This window comes from Anser brachyrhynchus, assembly GCF_964034855.1.
Source record: "Anser brachyrhynchus genome assembly, chromosome: 6".
In the NCBI taxonomy this organism is placed as follows: Eukaryota; Metazoa; Chordata; class Aves; order Anseriformes; family Anatidae; genus Anser; species Anser brachyrhynchus.
The window spans coordinates 5914761-5934232 of record NC_137700.1 but is presented as its reverse complement, the minus strand read 5'-3'; the positions used below and the strand labels follow the sequence as shown (position 1 = coordinate 5934232).

Here is a 19472-nt window from a genome sequence, read left to right as displayed (position 1 = left end):
AGGCCTCGTCCGATGTGTAAGTAGATGCAGATAAAGAAGAGCGAAGCACCGTTGGCGTGGAGGTTGCGGATGAGCCATCCGTACTGGACGTCTCGGCATGTGTGAGCTACTGAGGAGAAGGCGAGTGAAGTGTCTGCGGTGTAGTGTATGGCTAGTAGCAGGCCTGTTAGGATTTGTGTGGCTAAGCAGATGGCTAGAAGGGAGCCGAAGTTTCATCAGGCAGAGATGTTGGAGGGGGCGGGTAGGTCGATTAGGGAGTTGTTGATTATTTTTAGTAGGGGATGGGATTTGCGGATGTTAGGGGCCATTAGTGAGTCTGTGTGTTATTAGGATTATTACCAGGATGGAGAGGGCGAAGGATCCTAGGTAGGCCTTAATTAGCCCTGTGTGTATTGAGGTTGCGGCTTTGCTTGCGGCTACTTGTAGTTCAGCAAGGCCCTCTGGCCCTATTTTTTTGAGTCAGGAGAGGTCGATCAAGTGTAGGGCAATGTTTTGTCCCTTTTCTAGTAGGTTTTTGGAGAAGAATCGGTGTACTAGGGGGTTGAAGTACCCTAATGCAGAGGAGAAGTTTATGAGGGGGTTTGGTTTGGGGTGAGTGAGGGTGTGTGTTATGTTCGATAGTTCTAGGGCTAGGATGATTCCTAGGATTGTTATGAGGATGGCAGCGGTTTTGGTGATAAGGGGTATGGTTATTGGGGGGGTTTTGGTTGGTGTGATGAAAGAGGTAATGATTATTCCTGCTGTAATGCTGCCTAGGGCGAGTCGGGTTAGGGGGGCGGTGATTAGTGGGTTGTTTTCGTTTATTGATACTATTGGGGGGATTCGGGTTTGTCCAGCTTGGACTAGGATGGTTATGCGGATGCTGTAGGTTGCGGTGAATGCTGTGGCTATAAGGGTTAGGAGTAGGGCTCAAGTATTTAGGTATGATGTGTTTAAGCTTTCGATGATGAGGTCTTTTGAGTAGAATCCGGCTAGGAATGGGGTTCCTATCAGCGCCAGGTTTCCGATGGTTAGGCAGGAAGTAGTGACTGGGAGTATTTTCTGTAGGCCTCCTATCTTTCGGATATCTTGTTCTCCGTTTAGGTTGTGGATGATAGACCCTGAGCATAGGAATAGTATGGCTTTAAAGAAGGCATGGGTTGAGATGTGTAGGAAGGCTAGTTGTGGGAGGTTTAGTCCGATAGTGACTATTATTAGTCCTAGTTGGCTGGATGTTGAGAAAGCAATGATTTTTTTGATGTCATTTTGGGTTAGGGCGCATGTGGCAGCGAATAGGGTTGATAGAGCACCTAGGCATAGGCAGGCAGTTAGGGCTGTCTGGTTGGTGGCTAGCAGGGGGTGCATGCGGATGAGCAGGAAGATTCCGGCTACTACTATGGTACTGGAGTGCAGTAGGGCTGATACTGGGGTGGGGCCTTCTATTGCTGCGGGCAGTCATGGGTGGAGTCCAAATTGGGCGGATTTTCCTGCGGCTGCGAGGATTAATCCTATGAGGGGGAGGATTGGGGTTTGGTGGGGGTGTACGGCTTGTTGGATCTCTCAGGTGTTGAATGTTGAAGCTAGTCATGCTATGCTCAGGATCAGTCCGATGTCTCCGATTCGGTTGTAGATTACGGCTCGTAGGGCGGCGGTGTTGGCATCTGCTCGGCCTTGTCATCAGCCGATGAGAAGGAAGGACATGATTCGTACTCCTTCCCAGCCTACGAATAGGAGGAATATGTTGTTTGCGGTTGTTAGGAGGAGTATGGCGACTAGGAATGTCAGTAGGTAGGTGAAAAATTTTGTTACGTATGGCTCTGAGGCCATGTATCATATGGCGAATTGTAGGATTGATCATGTTACAAATAGGGCGATTGGAAGAAATGTTATTGAGTATTGGTCTATTTTTAGGCTCAGGGGGATTTTAAAGTTTATAATGAATTTTCACTCCCAGTGGCAGGTGACAGATTCTACTCCCGAGTAGATGAATGCGGTTGTAGGGGCTAGGCTAATTAGGAATGCGGTTTTAACAGCGCGGGTGGTGGCTTGTGGGGTGTTTTTAAAGTTTTTAAATAGAAATGGCAGGATGATTGGGGTTAGGAGGATTGTCAGCGTGAGTAGTGTGAGGGAGTTGATTAGTAGTGTGGGGTTCACTCCTTTTACTTGGATTTGCACCAAGATGGGTGGTTCCTAAGACCAGTGGATTGCTGTTATCCTTTAAAAGTAAGGGGGCTGAGGTTTTAGGCTCAGATGTAAGAGTTAGCAGCTCTTGTTGGTTAAACCCTCCCCTCGGCAGGTAAGAAGGTTTGAACTTCTATTCTTAGAATCACAGTCTAATGTTTGGTTTAAACTATACTTGCATGAGGGGATTCCGGAGATCAGTTCGGGTTTGAGGATTAGGAGGAATATTGGGATAATGTGGAGTGTTATGAGCAGGTGTTCTCGCGTGGTTGAGTTTTGCATAGATGTGATGTGGGAGGGGATTGAGCCTCGTTGGGTCATTAGTAGTATGAATAAGGTGTAGGAGGCGGTTAGTAGGGTTGCGATTCCTGTTAGGATGATCGTGAAGGCAGATCAGTTGAATAAGGTGATTATAATGGTTAGCTCTGCTATGAGGTTTGTTGTTGGGGGTAAGGCTATGTTTGTTAGATTGGCCAGCAATCATCAGGTAGCTATGAGTGGTAGGAGAGGTTGTAGGCCTCGTGTGAGTAGTAGAATTCGGCTGTGCGTACGTTCATAGTTTGTGTTGGCTAGGCAGAATAGTATGGAGGAAGTTAGTCCATGGGAAATTATTAGGATCATTGCCCCTGAGAATGATCAGTGGGTTTGGATTATTCCTGCGGCGATAACTAGGCCTATGTGGCTAACGGATGAATAAGCGATTAGTGATTTTAGGTCTGTCTGTCGTAGGCAGATTGAGCTAGTCATTAGGGCGCCTCATAGGGCCAGGGTTAGGAAGGGGTAGTGCAGGAGGTTGGACAGTGGGCCCATAAATAGAGTGACTCGTATAATTCCGTATCCTCCTAGCTTTAGTAGTAGGGCGGCGAGGAGTATTGAGCCTGCGATGGGTGCTTCTACGTGGGCTTTTGGCAGTCAGAGGTGTAGGCCGTATAGTGGGGCTTTTACTATGAATGCTATGAGCAGTGCTAGACCTGATAGTATTCCTGTCCATGAGGTGGATAGGGTTGGGTGGGTTAGTTGTAGGGTTGGCAGGTGCAGGGTGCCAATTTTCACGTATAGGTGTATGATTGTGATTAGCAGGGGTAGAGAGCTTACTGGCGTGTAGAATAGCAGGTAGATGCCAGCGCTTAGGCGTTCTGGTTGGTTCCCCCATCGGGTGATTAAGATTAGGGTGGGAATGAGGGTTGCTTCAAATGAGATGTAAAATAGTGCTAGTTCTGTGGTGGAAAAGGCTAGTAGGATGAATGGCTGGACTGCGACTAAGGTTGAGATAAAGATTCGTTTGCGTTGTAGGGGTTCTTGTTGCAGGTGGTTTTGGCTTGCTATGATTATGAGTGGGAGTAGTCAGCAGGATAGTACTAGGAGGGGGGATGAGATTTGGTCAATTCCTGTTCAGTTGGATAAAAATTTGTAGGGGTAGTAGGTTGGGATTAATCACTGTAGGCTTAGGGCAGCGATTAGGAGGCTGTATAAGGTGGTGTTAGTCCATAGAAATTTTGGTGGAGACAGCAGGGCTGTTGGAAGAAGTATGATTGTGGGTAGGATGATTTTTAGCATTGCAGGAGGTTTAGGTTGTGTAGATGGTCGGAGCCATGTGTGCGGGTGGAGGCTACTAGGATGGCCAGGCCTGTGCCCGCCTCACACGCTGAGAAGGTTAGCATGAGAATTGGTACCATGGTGAATGAGGAGACTTGGTTTTCGATGGATCATATTGATAGGCCTACGAATATCGATAATATTATGCTTTCAAGGCATAGTAGGGCGGATACTAGGTGGGTTCGGTGGAAGGCTAGTCCTAGTCCGCTGAAAATGAAGGCTGAGTAGAAGCTTAAATGTAGGGGCGACATAAGAAAGTTACAGGGTTGGCTGTAATCTGCTGGGTCGAAACCAGCTATCTTTTTGGTTAGACTAACTTTCTGTTATTCTGCTCATTCTAGGCCCCCTTGAATTCACTCGTAGGCCAGTCCGAGTGTTAGGAGAAGGAGGATCACTACAGTTCAGGTGAGGGTCATTAGGGGGGATTGGAGTTGGACGGCTCATGGCAGGGGGAGTAGGAGGGCGATTTCTAGGTCGAATAGGACGAACAGGATGGCTACTGAGGAAGAATCGGACTGAGAATGGTAATCGAGCAGATCCAAGAGGGTCGAATCCACATTCGTACGGTGAGAGTTTCTCTGAGTCGGGGTTTATTTGGGCGAGTCAGAAGTTTAATGCGGTTAGGGCGGCGCTTAGGATTGATGATAGGGCGAATATGAACATGAGTGCGTTCATTGCTCTCCTCTGGGTTTATACCAGATTCTAGAGATTGGAAGTCAATTGTAATTAATATACTAGAAGAGCAAGATCCTCATCAGTAGATGGTTATGTAGAGGAATAGTCAGATGACGTCTACGAAGTGTCAGTATCAGGCTGCTGCCTCGAATCCGAAGTGGTGGTCTGATGTAAAGTGGAACTTGATCAGTCGGAAGAGGCAGACGGTCAGGAAGGAGGATCCGATGATTACGTGGAGTCCGTGGAATCCAGTGGCAACGAAGAAGGTAGATCCGTAGACGCTATCGGCGATTGAGAATGGGGCTTCGTGGTATTCTATTGCTTGTAGGGCTGTGAAGTAGAATCCCAGGAGGATCGTTAGGGTTAGGGCGTGGATGGCGTGTTTTCGGTTTCCTTCTGTGATGCTGTGATGGGCTCACGTTACGGTAACGCCTGAGGCTAGTAGGATGGCTGTGTTTAGTAGGGGGACTTCTATCGGGTTGAGTGGTTTAATTCCTGTTGGGGGTCATTGGCCTCCTAGTTCTGGGGTTGGGGCCAGGCTCGAGTGGAAGAACGCTCAGAAGAACCCTAAGAAGAAGAATGCTTCGGATGTGATGAAAAGGATTATGCCGTATCGTAGGCCTTTTTGGACTGTGGGAGTGTGATGGCCTTGGAAGGTGCTTTCTCGTACAATGTCTCGTCATCATTGGAGTATTACTAGGAGTATTGAGATGAGGCCTAGGGTTAGTAGTATGGATGAGTTGTAGTGGAATCACATGATTAATCCTGAGGTTGTGAGTAGGGCGGCGGCTGCCCCGAAGATTGGTCAAGGGCTTGGGTCAACTATGTGGTATGAGTGTGCTTGGTGTGCCATTAGATGTTTTCTTGTAAGTATAGGCTTAGAAGGAGCACGAAGACGTAGGCCTGGATTATGGCTACTGCTACTTCTAGGATGGTTAGGAGTAGTAGGATGATTATTGTTAGGATGGATACTGCAGGAAGGGTGGGTATTAATGCAATGGAGGCTGTAGAGATGAGTTGGATGAGTAAGTGTCCTGCTGTAAGGTTGGCTGTAAGGCGGACTCCGAGGGCTAGGGGGCGGATTAGTAGGCTGGTTGTTTCGATCAGGATTAGTGCGGGGATTAGGGGTGTAGGGGTACCTTCGGGTAATAGGTGGGCTAAAGAGGCTGATGGTTGGTTTCGTAGGCCTGTTAGTAGTGTGGCGAGCCATAGTGGGAAGGCTAGGGCTATGTTCATAGATAGTTGGGTGGTTGGGGTGAATGTATATGGAAGGAGGCCTAGAAGGTTGATTGTAAGAAGTATGATTATTAGGGATGTAAATATTATGGCTCATTTGTGGCCATTTTTGTTGAGTGGGACTATTAGTTGTTTTGTGATTAGGTGAAGGAGTCATGTTTGGATAGTAGAAAGGCGGTTGTTGATTCATGGGTTGTTTGGGGACGGGAATAGTAGGGCTGGGAAGAGTAGGGATAGTAGGATTAAGGGGATGCCAAATAGATTGGGGCTGGAAAATTGGTCAAAGAAGCTTAGGTTCATGGTCAGGATCATGGTGTGGGTTTGGTAGTGAGGGAGGTCTTATTTGATGGGGGGTTGGTTGTGGTGAAGGCTAGTAGTTTTGGTTGGATGAGGAGTGCTAGGGTTAATCAGGTTATAATTATGATTGAAAATCATGGTGCGGGGTTAAGCTGTGGCATATCATTAAGGAGGGGGAAGTCCCTCTTTGGCTAGCTTAAAAGGCTAGTGCTGTTGCATAGCTTCTTAATGATTAGGATGATGATAGAAGGGACGATCAGGCCTCGAAATGTGGGAGTGGGGTTGATTCTACTACAATGGGTATGTAGCTGTGATTAGCCCCGCAAATTTCTGAGCATTGTCCGTAAAAAATCCCAGGCCGGGTGGTAATGAATGAAGTTTGGTTTAGTCGGCCTGGGATTGCGTCTGTTTTAACTCCGAGCGTTGGGACTGCTCAGGAGTGGAGTACGTCTCCTGCAGTAATGATCACGCGGATGGGGGATTCTATTGGGATAACTATGCGGTGGTCAACTTCTAGCAGTCGGAAGTGGCCGTTGGGTAAGTCTGGGGTGGGCACTATGTAGGAGTCGAATGATAGGTCTTTGAAGTCTGTGTATTCGTAGCTTCAGTATCATTGGTGGCCGATGGCTTTTAGGGTGAGGTCTGGTTCATCGATTTTGTCCATTATGTAGAGGATTTGTAGGGATGGGAGGGCGAGGAGTACCAGGACGATAGCAGGTAGGATTGTCCAGATCAGCTCTACTTCTTGGGCGTCTACAGCATTGGACGAGAGTTTTTCTGTTAGTATGTGGGCTAAAAGGTAGAGAACTAGGCTGCAGATAGCTAGGGCAACGATTAGGGCGTGGTCGTGGAATTCAACGAGTTCTTCTATGATGGGTGATGAGGCGTCTTGGAATCCTAGTTGGGAGTGGTTGGCCACATGAGATGTACAGGATTTTTACCTGTGATTTAGTCTTGACAAGGCTATGTAATTGGTTTACTAACGTCTCATAAGAAAGAAGCATGAGCGGTTAATGCAGTTGGCTTGAAACCAGCATGTGAGGGTTCGATTCCTTCCTTTCTTGTACTTGGACGAAGGCCGGTTCCTCGAAAGTATGGTATGGGGGAGGGCAGCCGTGGATTCATTCAACGTTTGTGGTAGTTAGTTCTGGTTGTAGGACTTTTCGTTTGGCCGGAAAGGCTTCTCAGATGATGAATATTAGTATGATTACGGCTACTATTGAGATTAGGGAGCCGATGGAGGAAATGGTGTTTCATAGTGTGTAGGCGTCGGGATAGTCCGAGTATCGTCGGGGTATTCCTGCTAGGCCTAGGAAGTGCTGGGGGAAGAACGTTAGGTTTACTCCTGTAAATATTACCCCGAAGTGGGCTTTTGCTCATGTTTGGTGTAGGGTAAACCCAGTGAGTAGTGGGAATCAGTGAGTAAATCCTGCTAGAGGCCATCCTAGTATAGGTAGAAGGTAAGTAAGGCCAATTTGGGGCTGTAAACTAGGATGATGGCGATTCAGCCTAAGTGGGAGATGGACGAGAAGGCTAGGATTTTGCGTGTTTGTGTTTGGTTCAGTCCTATTCAGCCTCCTAGTGCTGTTGAGGCTAGGGCCATGGCGGTGAGTAGAGCTGGGTCGAGGGATTTGGATGTTAGTAGGAGCAGGGTTAGTGGGGGGAATTTTATGAGGGTCGAGAGTAGCAGGGCTGTTATTAGTGGCGATCCTTGTAGTACTTCTGGGAATCAGAAGTGAAATGGCACTAGGCCCAGTTTAATAGCGATTGCTGCTGTCAGTAGTAGACAGGAGGTTGGGTGGTTTATTTGTGTGATGTCTCATTGGCCGGTGACTCAGGCATTGGTTATGCTAGAGAATAGGACCAGGGCGGAAGCAGCTGCTTGGGTTAGGAAGTATTTCGTTGCGGCTTCTACTGCTCGTGGGTGGTGGGATTTGGCAATTAGGGGAATGATGGCTAGTGCGTTGATCTCCAGTCCTGTCCAGGCCAGAACTCAGTGGTTGCTGGAAATTGTGATTGTGGTGCCCAAGATGAGGCTGAAGGTTATGATTGGGGTCGCGTAAGGGTTCATTAGTAGAGGAGGGGGTTAAACCATCATTTTCGGGGTATGGGCCCGATAGCTTGATTAGCTGACTCTACTAGAAAATAATATAAGGGAAGTATGGAGAATTTTGATTTCTCTTGTGTGGGTTCAATTCCTACTTTTCTAAGGTCAACAGGAAATGAGAGGGCTGTTATACCTCTATGTTCACTTTATCATAGTGACCCTTTGTAGTTCAGGCACATTTCCTTATGTAAGGAGGTAGGCCTGCATAGCAGATAGGTATGCTGATGTGTCAGAGGCACAGAGCTAGTGTGAGGGGTAGGAAGTTTTTTCATAGTAGGTGCATTAGTTGGTCATATCGGAATCGTGGGTATGAAGCTCGGACCCATAAGAAACCAGAAGATAGTAGGAGGACTTTTGTGGCTAGGATGACGGGGAATAGTTCTGTGGGTGGCCCTAGGGCGCTTGGGTTTAGGAATATGATGGCTGTAAGTGTATTTATTAGCATAATGTTCGCATATTCAGCTAGGAAGAATAAGGCGAAGGGTCCTGCGGCGTATTCAACGTTAAACCCTGAGACTAGCTCAGATTCACCCTCTGTGAGGTCAAAAGGAGCTCGGTTTGTCTCTGCTAGGGTGGATACGTATCATATTATTGCTAGGGGTCATGAGGAGAAAATGAAGTATAGAGGCTCCTGTGCGACGGCAAAGGAGCTGAGTGTGTAGCTTCCGCTTAGTATGATTATTGATAGCAGGATTATGGCCAGTGTCACTTCGTATGAAATGGTCTGTGCTACTGCCCGTAGGGCTCCGATTAGTGCGTATTTTGAGTTCGAGGCTCAGCCTGATCATAGGACTGAGTAGACGGCTAGGCTTGACATGGCTATTAGGAAGAGAACTCCGAGGTTTAGATCTGCTAGGGGAAATGGGAGTGGTAGTGGTGCTCAAGTGGTGAGGGCTAGGACAAGGGCTAGTATTGGTATCAGAATGAATAGAAGTGGGGAAGAGGTAGAGGGTCGGATGGGCTCTTTGGTAAATAGTTTCAGTCCGTCCGCAAATGGTTGAAGTAGGCCAAAAGGCCCGACAACGTTAGGGCCTTTGCGGGATTGTATGTAGCTTAGGATTTTCCGTTCTACTAGGGTTAGGAAGGCTACGGCAATCAGGATTGGGATGATGTATAGGAGGGATATAATGAGGCAGCTTAGTGTTGTTATTTGAATCATGGGTGAAGCTAGGGAGAGGATTTGAACCTCTGGGGAAAGGGCTTAAGCCTTCTGCACTTGCAGGGCTCTGCCACTCTAGCTGGTCCTTTTCTAGGATTGAAAGTGGTGGGGGAAGGCCCTCTTCACGGTTTAGTTGGTTTCACTGCTTAGAGGGGGGGGGCGTGCTTGTGGTATTGGCCCCACTTTCCCGGTCCTTTCGTACTGGGGAGAGTGTGTCATAGATAGAAACCGACCTGGATTGCTCCGGTCTGAACTCAGATCACGTAGGACTGTTAATCGTTGAACAAACGAACCCTTAATAGCGGCTGCACCATTAGGATGTCCTGATCCAACATCGAGGTCGTAAACCCCCCTGTCGATATGGGCTCTTGAGGGGGATTGCGCTGTTATCCCTGGGGTAGCTTGGTCCATTAATCAATTATATTGGGTCTGGTCACTGTTAGCACTTTGAGGGGTAGCTCTAGGTAAAGAGGTATGGTCTTGTTTTTGGAGGATTTGTTCTCCTCCAAGGTCGCCCCAACCGAAAAATATCGACCAGGCTCTGCGATGGTAGTGGCCCCAGTGGGGTTGATTGAGGATTCGCGGTGGTCGTTGATTTTTAAGTTCCACAGGGTCTTCTCGTCTTATGTTCACATCCCCGCTTTTGCACGGGGAGATCAATTTCACTGATTATCTGTGAGAGACAGTTAAGACCTCGTTTAGCCATTCATACAAGTCTCGATTTATGGGACAATTGATTGCGCTACCTTTGCACGGTTAGGATACCGCGGCCGTTAAACCTAAGTCACCGGGCAGGCATCACCTTCAATACTTGTTTAATTTGCTGAAGGCTATGTTTTTGGTAAACAGTCGGGCCTTATTAATTTGCCGAGTTCCTTTCACAGATTTTAATCGCTCTTATAGGCGCTCCTGAGTCGGGTTAACAGGGTTAGTTAATACGTGGTCTTGTAGGGGTTTTTGTATCTGTCTAGGTCTGTTAATAATGTTTCTATGTAAGCTTGCGCCGTTAGAGGGGTGTGGCCCTGAGTTACTTATTTTAGCATTAATTCTCCTATATTCATAGGTTGACCTGTTTGTGATAAGGGAATCATCTTATTTTGGTATTTTTAGGTGGTGGAGCTTTGACGCACTCTTTTTTGATGGCTGCTTTAGGGCCCACGGTAGGATCAGTAGTAAGAATTATCCGCTAGTCGAGGTTGTGTCCTTTTTTAATGGAGCTGTCCCTCCATTAAATAGCTCTTAATCATCTCATTAGGGTTCAGGATGTCCGGTAGGGAGGATTAAGGGGGAACTTAGATTCGTTTCACAGGTAACCAGCTATCACCCAGCTCGGTTGGCTTTTCACCTCTACTGACAAGTCATCCCACTCTTTTGCAACAGAGACGGGTTCGCTCTCTTTAACTGCTTGAAAGTAGCTCGCTTGGGTTTCGGGGGGGCAAACTTTAGTTCACTTTGCTTGGTTGTTCTCGCTAAACCATGATGCAAAAGGTACAAGGGTTGATCTTTGCTGTCTGTCGCTTTGATTGTTTCACTGCTATTTCATCTTTCCCTTACGGTACTGGGGTCTCTATCGCGTCTAAGTGTCTTTTCTATTGCCTATACTAAGACTGTAAAATGCTTTAGTTTAATTAGTTTAGTAAATTCTTTAGTTTTGGTGTACTATTTGTGCGGTTGAGCTAGAGGGGGGGCTTCAAGACGATCCGGTCTAGTAGATATCTTTCAGGTGTAAGCTGAGTGCTTTGGTGTTATAGCTACGTCTTGATATTCTAAGTACACCTTCCGGTACACTTACCTTGTTACGACTTACCTCATCTTCAGCGTATTTATGGTATTAGTTATGTGGGATGTGGCTTTTGAGGAGGGTGACGGGCGGTATGTACGTGCCCCAGGGCCGGCTTAAAGTAGGCTCTATTGTCCCACTTTACTGCTAAATCCGCCTTCCAGAAGTGGTTTCACGCTTCTTTCCGTGTGCCCTATGAATAGGGAATGTAGCCCATTTCTTCCACTCCATAGGCTATACCTTGACCTGTCTTATTAGCGGGGTGCTATTGTGTCCACTGTTGTGCTCTCATTCGAGGTGGGCTGGCGACGGCGGTATGTAGGCTGTGTTGGCAAGGGGTGGTTGGGTTAATCGGGGATTATCGATTGTAGAACAGGCTCCTCTAGGTGGGTTTGGGGCACCGCCAAGTCCTTAGAGTTTTAAGCGTTTGTGCTCGTAGTTCTCTGGCGGATACTTCGGTAAAGTAAGTATCAAGATTTAGGGCCAGGCATAGTGGGGTATCTAATCCCAGTTTGGGCCCTGGCTTTCGTGGGTTTAAATCAGTCGTTAGTTCCTAAGATCATCTTGATGGTGTGTTTAGGTGCATCTTGGGCTTATGACAGCTCAGTTGCATTTTGATCTTAGTTAGCTAGGATAGGCATTTTACCACTCTTTACGCCGTGTCAATAGGACGGTTGATTTGGGTTTCTTGTATGACCGCGGTGGCTGGCACAAGATTTACCAACCCTTGAAGTTAGGCTGTTGCTATAACTAAGTCAAGTTTGCACTCATTGCTTAATGTTAATTACTGCTGAATACCCGTGGGGGCGTGGCTTAGCGAGGCGTCTTGGGCTACTACTTGGGTGTGCCTGATACCCGCTCCTCAAGGCCTGTATGGGGGTAGGTGGTCGAGGGCGTTTACACTGGGGCGCGGATACTTGCATGTATATATTTAGCAAAAACCAACCGTAAGGTTAGGACTAAGTCTTTTGTCCGCAGGCATGTTTTATGCCATCTTGGCAACTTCAGTGCCATGCTTTGTGTTAAGCTATGTGGACGGGGGTGTGGTTAGCTGATAGTTGAGTGGTGAGTGAGAGTGAAGTATATGAAATTATTGCTTGTGTTTACTATTTTTAGTACTGGAGTTTCTCTAATAAGTTTAAGTTATTTTGTATGTGTTTGTGTGTATATGTACATCGTTCCGATGATGTCATGGAAGGGATGATTAATGGAGTTTTAGAGGTAGTTTGCTGGGATTGGGCGATGAAGGTTTATGCTACATGGTGGTTAGCGAAAGTTTACTGGTTTAGTTTGTGAAGCGCAGGGGTTGCGCTTAATGATTTGTTGTTTTGTGCTATGTCCAACGAGCATTCATCCAATAGCCCCATTTAACCCGGAGGGTGGAGGTAACATTAACTGAATGTGGTCAAAGTGCATCAGTGTCAGGATGATTCCCCATATACGCCAACCGTCTCATCGAGGGACCCTTGAAATATAGGATAGGCCGTGAGGCAGGTGTGTCCAGGCTTAGATTGTGGGACCCCCGAGATCACTGGGAATAGCCACCTGTGAGGTAACCCCGGAAAAAATAAGAGGAACCAGAGGCGCCAAAAAGCTGGAACATGCCGCGATTACGCATTGAGAAGGTGAAAGTACTCACAGATGCCACTTTGAAGGGCAAGGAGGGGTGAGTGAACCCAATGGATGGCCCTGACCGAGGAACCAGAGGCGCAAAAATGTGAGGAGGGCGAGGGGTTTAGGGGGAACGTATGGGCCTGAAGCTAGTCATACCGGACATTATGTGCAACGGGTTGCTGATTTCACGTGAGGAGTACGATTAATAAATCCGTCTGATACGAACTGCATGAGATATGTGGTGGAGAGTTGTTGTTGGAGCATGTCCTGTGAGCATTCATTAAAATGGGGTCTTGTTATGCGCTTGAGTGGAGTTGTATTGGGTGTTGTGGGGTATGGTCCTAGAACATTCATGCCGGGTGGTTTGGTAGGAGTGTGTTTAAGGGTTTAATGGCCGTGTACATGTATGGGTTTAGCACCTGCTTATAAGATAGTCCGTATATAATGTATATTACTGGTACTATAGTATGTATGTATATGGGGTATATAAATTTATGCACGAATATGCATAACCAAATACCCCCGCCTCGGGGGGGGAGGGGGGGGGGGTTAAGCATAATGGCATAGATGGGGTAGAATTATTGGGGGCTTGCGGTTAGTTCCTGTAGTTGAGAACAATGGCGGCTTTTCGAGCCGCAGGCCTCGGGTAGTGTCCGGGCAGGAATAATGACTTATTTTATGTTTTTTTTAGGGATTTGCTTTGCGGTGGGTGTTTTGGGTGTGGCGTCGAATCCTTCGCCGTATTATGGGGTTGTTGGTTTGGTGTTAGCGTCTGTGGCGGGGTGCGGGTGGTTGCTGGGCCTTGGGGTTTCGTTCGTGGCTTTAGTGCTGTTTATGGTGTATTTGGGGGGTATGCTGGTGGTGTTTGTTTATTCAGTAGCTTTAGCAGCGGAGCCTTTCCCTGGGGCTTGGGGGGATTGACGGGTGATTGGATGTGCAGTAGCGTTTGTGGCAATTGTTTTTGGGGGGTTGGTGTTTGGGGGGTTTATGGGGGCTTGGAAGTTCGGGGTTTCTACTGTGAATAATGTTGGGGTGTTTGTTGTTCGGTCGGATTTTAGTGGAGTTTCCATGTTTTATTCACATGGGGCAGGGATGTTTTTAGTGGCGGGTTGGGGGCTGTTGTTGACTTTGTTTGTTGTATTGGAGCTTGTGCGGGGGTTGTCGCGGGGTGCTATTCGGGCGGTTTAGGGGTTAGGGTCAGAGAATAGTTTATTGAAAATGCCAGCTTTGGGAGCTGGAGATAAAGGTTTGAGTCCTTTTTTTCTGAGTTTGGGGTACTCTAAGAAGTGGTAAGTCTTCAATCTTTGGTTTACAAGACCAATGTTTTTATAAACTATTAGAGTATTTAGCAGTTGAGTATTTTGTTTTCTAGGGCGCTTGCGGCGGGGAGGAGAAATAGGAGGATAGTGAAGTAGGCGATTGAAGCGAGTTGGCCGATGATGATGAATGGGTGTTCGACGGGTTGGCTTCCTACTCATGTTAGGACGAGGAGGTCGGCGACTAGTACTCAGAATAGGAGCTGGGAGAGTGGTCGGAATGTTATTGCTCGTTGTTTTGATTTGTGCAGGAATGGGATTAGGAATAGGATCAGTACGGAGGCGGCCAGTGCTAATACGCCTCCTAGTTTATTTGGGATTGAACGTAGGATGGCGTAGGCGAATAGGAAGTATCATTCTGGCTTGATGTGTGGTGGGGTTACTAGCGGGTTTGCTGGGGTGAAGTTTTCTGGGTCTCCCAGGAGGTTAACCGCTCATGCTTCTTTCTTATGAGACGTTAGTAAACCAATTACATAGCCTTGTCAAGACTAAATCACAGGTAAAAATCCTGTACATCTCATGTGGCCAACCACTCCCAACTAGGATTCCAAGACGCCTCATCACCCATCATAGAAGAACTCGTTGAATTCCACGACCACGCCCTAATCGTTGCCCTAGCTATCTGCAGCCTAGTTCTCTACCTTTTAGCCCACATACTAACAGAAAAACTCTCGTCCAATGCTGTAGACGCCCAAGAAGTAGAGCTGATCTGGACAATCCTACCTGCTATCGTCCTGGTACTCCTCGCCCTCCCATCCCTACAAATCCTCTACATAATGGACAAAATCGACGAACCAGACCTCACCCTAAAAGCCATCGGCCACCAATGATACTGAAGCTACGAATACACAGACTTCAAAGACCTATCATTCGACTCCTACATAGTGCCCACCCCAGACTTACCCAACGGCCACTTCCGACTGCTAGAAGTTGACCACCGCATAGTTATCCCAATAGAATCCCCCATCCGCGTGATCATTACTGCAGGAGACGTACTCCACTCCTGAGCAGTCCCAACGCTCGGAGTTAAAACAGACGCAATCCCAGGCCGACTAAACCAAACTTCATTCATTACCACCCGGCCTGGGATTTTTTACGGACAATGCTCAGAAATTTGCGGGGCTAATCACAGCTACATACCTACTGTAGTAGAATCAACCCCACTCCCACATTTCGAGGCCTGATCGTCCCTTCTATCATCATCCTAATCATTAAGAAGCTATGCAACAGCACTAGCCTTTTAAGCTAGCCAAAGAGGGACTTCCCCCTCCTTAATGATATGCCACAGCTTAACCCCGCACCATGATTTTCAATCATAATTATAACCTGATTAACCCTAGCACTCCTCATCCAACCAAAACTACTAGCCTTCACCACAACCAACCCCCCATCAAATAAGACCTCCCTCACTACCAAACCCACACCATGATCCTGACCATGAACCTAAGCTTCTTTGACCAATTTTCCAGCCCCAATCTATTTGGCATCCCCTTAATCCTACTATCCCTACTCTTCCCAGCCCTACTATTCCCGTCCCCAAACAACCGATGAATCAACAACCGCCTTTCTACTATCCAAACATGACTCCTTCACCTAATCACAAAACAACTAATAGTCCCACTCAACAAAAATGGCCACAAATGAGCCATAATATTTACATCCCTAATAATCATACTTCTTACAATCAACCTTCTAGGCCTCCTTCCATATACATTCACCCCAACCACCCAACTATCTATGAACATAGCCCTAGCCTTCCCACTATGGCTCGCCACACTACTAACAGGCATGTTTAACCATGTACGTGCCCCAGGGCCGGCTTAAAGTAGGCTCTATTGTCCCACTTTACTGCTAAATCCGCCTTCCAGAAGTGGTTTCACGCTTCTTTCCGTGTGCCCTATGAATAGGGAATGTAGCCCATTTCTTCCACTCCATAGGCTATACCTTGACCTGTCTTATTAGCGGGGTGCTATTGTGTCCACTGTTGTGCTCTCATTCGAGGTGGGCTGGCGACGGCGGTATGTAGGCTGTGTTGGCAAGGGGTGGTTGGGTTAATCGGGGATTATCGATTGTAGAACAGGCTCCTCTAGGTGGGTTTGGGGCACCGCCAAGTCCTTAGAGTTTTAAGCGTTTGTGCTCGTAGTTCTCTGGCGGATACTTCGGTAAAGTAAGTATCAAGATTTAGGGCCAGGCATAGTGGGGTATCTAATCCCAGTTTGGGCCCTGGCTTTCGTGGGTTTAAATCAGTCGTTAGTTCCTAAGATCATCTTGATGGTGTGTTTAGGTGCATCTTGGGCTTATGACAGCTTAGTTGCATTTTGATCTTAGTTAGCTAGGATAGGCATTTTACCACTCTTTACGCCGTGTCAATAGGACGGTTGATTTGGGTTTCTTGTATGACCGCGGTGGCTGGCACAAGATTTACCAACCCTTGAAGTTAGGCTGTTGCTATAACTAAGTCAAGTTTGCACTCATTGCTTAATGTTAATTACTGCTGAATACCCGTGGGGGCGTGGCTTAGCGAGGCGTCTTGGGCTACTACTTGGGTGTGCCTGATACCCGCTCCTCAAGGCCTGTATGGGGGTAGGTGGTCGAGGGCGTTTACACTGGGGCGCGGATACTTGCATGTATATATTTAGCAAAAACCAACCGTAAGGTTAGGACTAAGTCTTTTGTCCGCAGGCATGTTTTATGCCATCTTGGCAACTTCAGTGCCATGCTTTGTGTTAAGCTATGTGGACGGGGGTGTGGTTAGCTGATAGTTGAGTGGTGAGTGAGAGTGAAGTATATGAAATTATTGCTTGTGTTTACTATTTTTAGTACTGGAGTTTCTCTAAGTCCTAGGACTAGGAGGAAATGGTGTTTCATAGTGTGTAGGCGTCGGGATAGTCCGAGTATCGTCGGGGTATTCCTGCTAGGCCTAGGAAGTGCTGGGGGAAGAACGTTAGGTTTACTCCTGTAAATATTACCCCGAAGTGGGCTTTTGCTCATGTTTGGTGTAGGGTAAACCCAGTGAGTAGTGGGAATCAGTGAGTAAATCCTGCTAGAATGGCAAAGACGGCGCCTATGGATAGGACGTAGTGGAAGTGGGCAACTACGTAGTACGTGTCGTGCAGGGCGATGTCTAGGGAAGAGTTTGCAAGAACGATTCCTGTTAATCCTCCGATGGTAAATAGGAAGATAAATCCTAGAGCTCATAGTATTGGGGGGGGTCTCATTTGATTGTTCCTCCGTGCAGGGTGGCTAGTCAGCTAAATACTTTGATTCCGGTAGGGATGGCAATGATTATAGTGGCTGATGTAAAGTAGGCTCGGGTATCAACGTCTATTCCTACTGTAAACATGTGGTGAGCTCAGACAATGAATCCTAGGAAGCCGATGGATAGTATGGCTCAGACTATTCCCATGTAGCCGAAGGGCTCCTTTTTGCCTGAGTAGTACGTGACTACGTGTGAGATGATTCCGAACCCCGGTAGGATCAGAATATAGACTTCTGGGTGTCCGAAGAATCAGAATAGGTGTTGGTACAGGATTGGGTCTCCTCCTCCAGCGGGGTCGAAGAATGTGGTGTTTAGGTTTCGATCAGTTAGTAATATTGTAATACCGGCGGCGAGTACGGGGAGTGATAGAAGGAGTAGGATGGCGGTAATTAGTACGGATCAGACAAATAGTGGGGTTTGGTATTGTGAGAGTGCGGGGGGTTTTATGTTGATGGCTGTGGTGATAAAGTTGATGGCCCCAAGGATGGAGGAGATACCGGCTAAGTGGAGTGAGAAGATAGCCAGGTCTACTGAAGCTCCGGCGTGGGCAAGGTCACCTGCTAGGGGAGGGTAGACAGTTCAGCCTGTGCCGGCGCCAGCTTCTACAGTGGATGAGGCTAGTAGGAGGAGGAATGATGGGGGGAGGAGTCAAAAGCTTATGTTGTTTATTCGCGGGAATGCTATGTCGGGGGCACCGATTATGAGGGGGACTAATCAGTTGCCGAATCCTCCGATCATGATGGGTATGACTATAAAGAAGCTTATTACAAAGGCGTGAGCGGTAACGATTACATTGTAAATTTGGTCGTCGCCTAGGAGAGTTCCTGGTTGTCCTAGTTCTGCGCGGATTAATAGGCTGAGTGCGGTGCCGACTATTCCTGCTCATGCCCCGAAGATGAGGTACAGGGTGCCAATATCCTTATGGTTAGTGGAAAATAGTCATCGGTTGATGAAGGTGACGGGTAAGATGGCTGAGTGTTGAAGCATTAGGCTGTAGTCCTTTTTACAGAGGTTTAATTCCTCTTCTTATCGGCTCTGTAGTGAAATTCATGTTGAGTTGCAAGCTCATCGATGCGCACTAGGGTGCGTCAGGGTCTTTGTAGGCAGAAGCCAATTGGTTTAGGCATTTAGCTGTTAACTAGAGTTTTGTGGGATCGAAGCCCATCTGTCTAGGGAGGCTTTAGCTTAATTAAAGCGTCTGACTTGCATTCAGAAGATACAGGTTAATATTCTGTAAGTCTTAATGTGCAGAAACTAAGAGGGTTTAACTCTTATTTAAGGCTTTGAAGGCCTTCGGTTTGGGGTGTTATCCTAAGTTTCTAGACAATGGCATGTATTATTGGGGACAGGGGAAGTAAGAGGATTGATAGTGAGGCAAGGACCGCAGTAGGTGTGCTTGGGGCTTTGCTAGTGTATCATTGTTTTATGTGGTTAGAGGAGTTGGGGGGAAGGGTAATTGTTGAGTGGTATGCGAGGCGTAGGTAGAAGAAGAGGCTGAGCAGTGATAGCATGGCAATTGCCATGGCTGCTGGTGTTATTTCCTGTTTAGTTAGTTCTTGGATGATAAGTCACTTTGGTATAAAGCCTGTTAATGGGGGGAGGCCTGCTAGGGATAAAAGTACTAGTATTAGGGTGGCGTTTAGCACTGGGGTTTTTGTTCATGAGGTTGTGATCATGGATAGGTTAAGGGCTTTGATTTTGTTAAGGGCTAGGAATACGGCTGATGTTATGATTGTGTATAGGTAGAAGGTAAGTAAGGCCAATTTGGGGCTGTAAACTAGGATGATGGCGATTCAGCCTAAGTGGGAGATGGACGAGAAGGCTAGGATTTTGCGTGTTTGTGTTTGGTTCAGTCCTATTCAGCCTCCTAGTGCTGTTGAGGCTAGGGCCATGGCGGTGAGTAGAGCTGGGTCGAGGGATTTGGATGTTAGTAGGAGCAGGGTTAGTGGGGGGAATTTTATGAGGGTCGAGAGTAGCAGGGCTGTTATTAGTGGCGATCCTTGTAGTACTTCTGGGAATCAGAAGTGAAATGGCACTAGGCCCAGTTTAATAGCGATTGCTGCTGTCAGTAGTAGACAGGAGGTTGGGTGGTTTATTTGTGTGATGTCTCATTGGCCGGTGACTCAGGCATTGGTTATGCTAGAGAATAGGACCAGGGCGGAAGCAGCTGCTTGGGTTAGGAAGTATTTCGTTGCGGCTTCTACTGCTCGTGGGTGGTGGGATTTGGCAATTAGGGGAATGATGGCTAGTGCGTTGATCTCCAGTCCTGTCCA

The 19472-nt window shown here is 47.3% G+C and overlaps 1 long non-coding RNA gene across 1 annotated transcript in view; it reads left to right on the top strand.

The window, feature by feature from the left end:
* The first annotated feature begins 2346 nt into the window (after positions 1 to 2346).
* LOC308197140 overlaps positions 2347 to 19472 on the top strand; it is a 384945-nt gene continuing 367819 nt past the window's right edge. Inside the window, exon 1 of the long non-coding RNA XR_013952625.1 lies at positions 2347 to 2657. This is a non-coding gene — a long non-coding RNA (uncharacterized lncRNA). The remainder of the gene's footprint in view (positions 2658 to 19472) is intronic.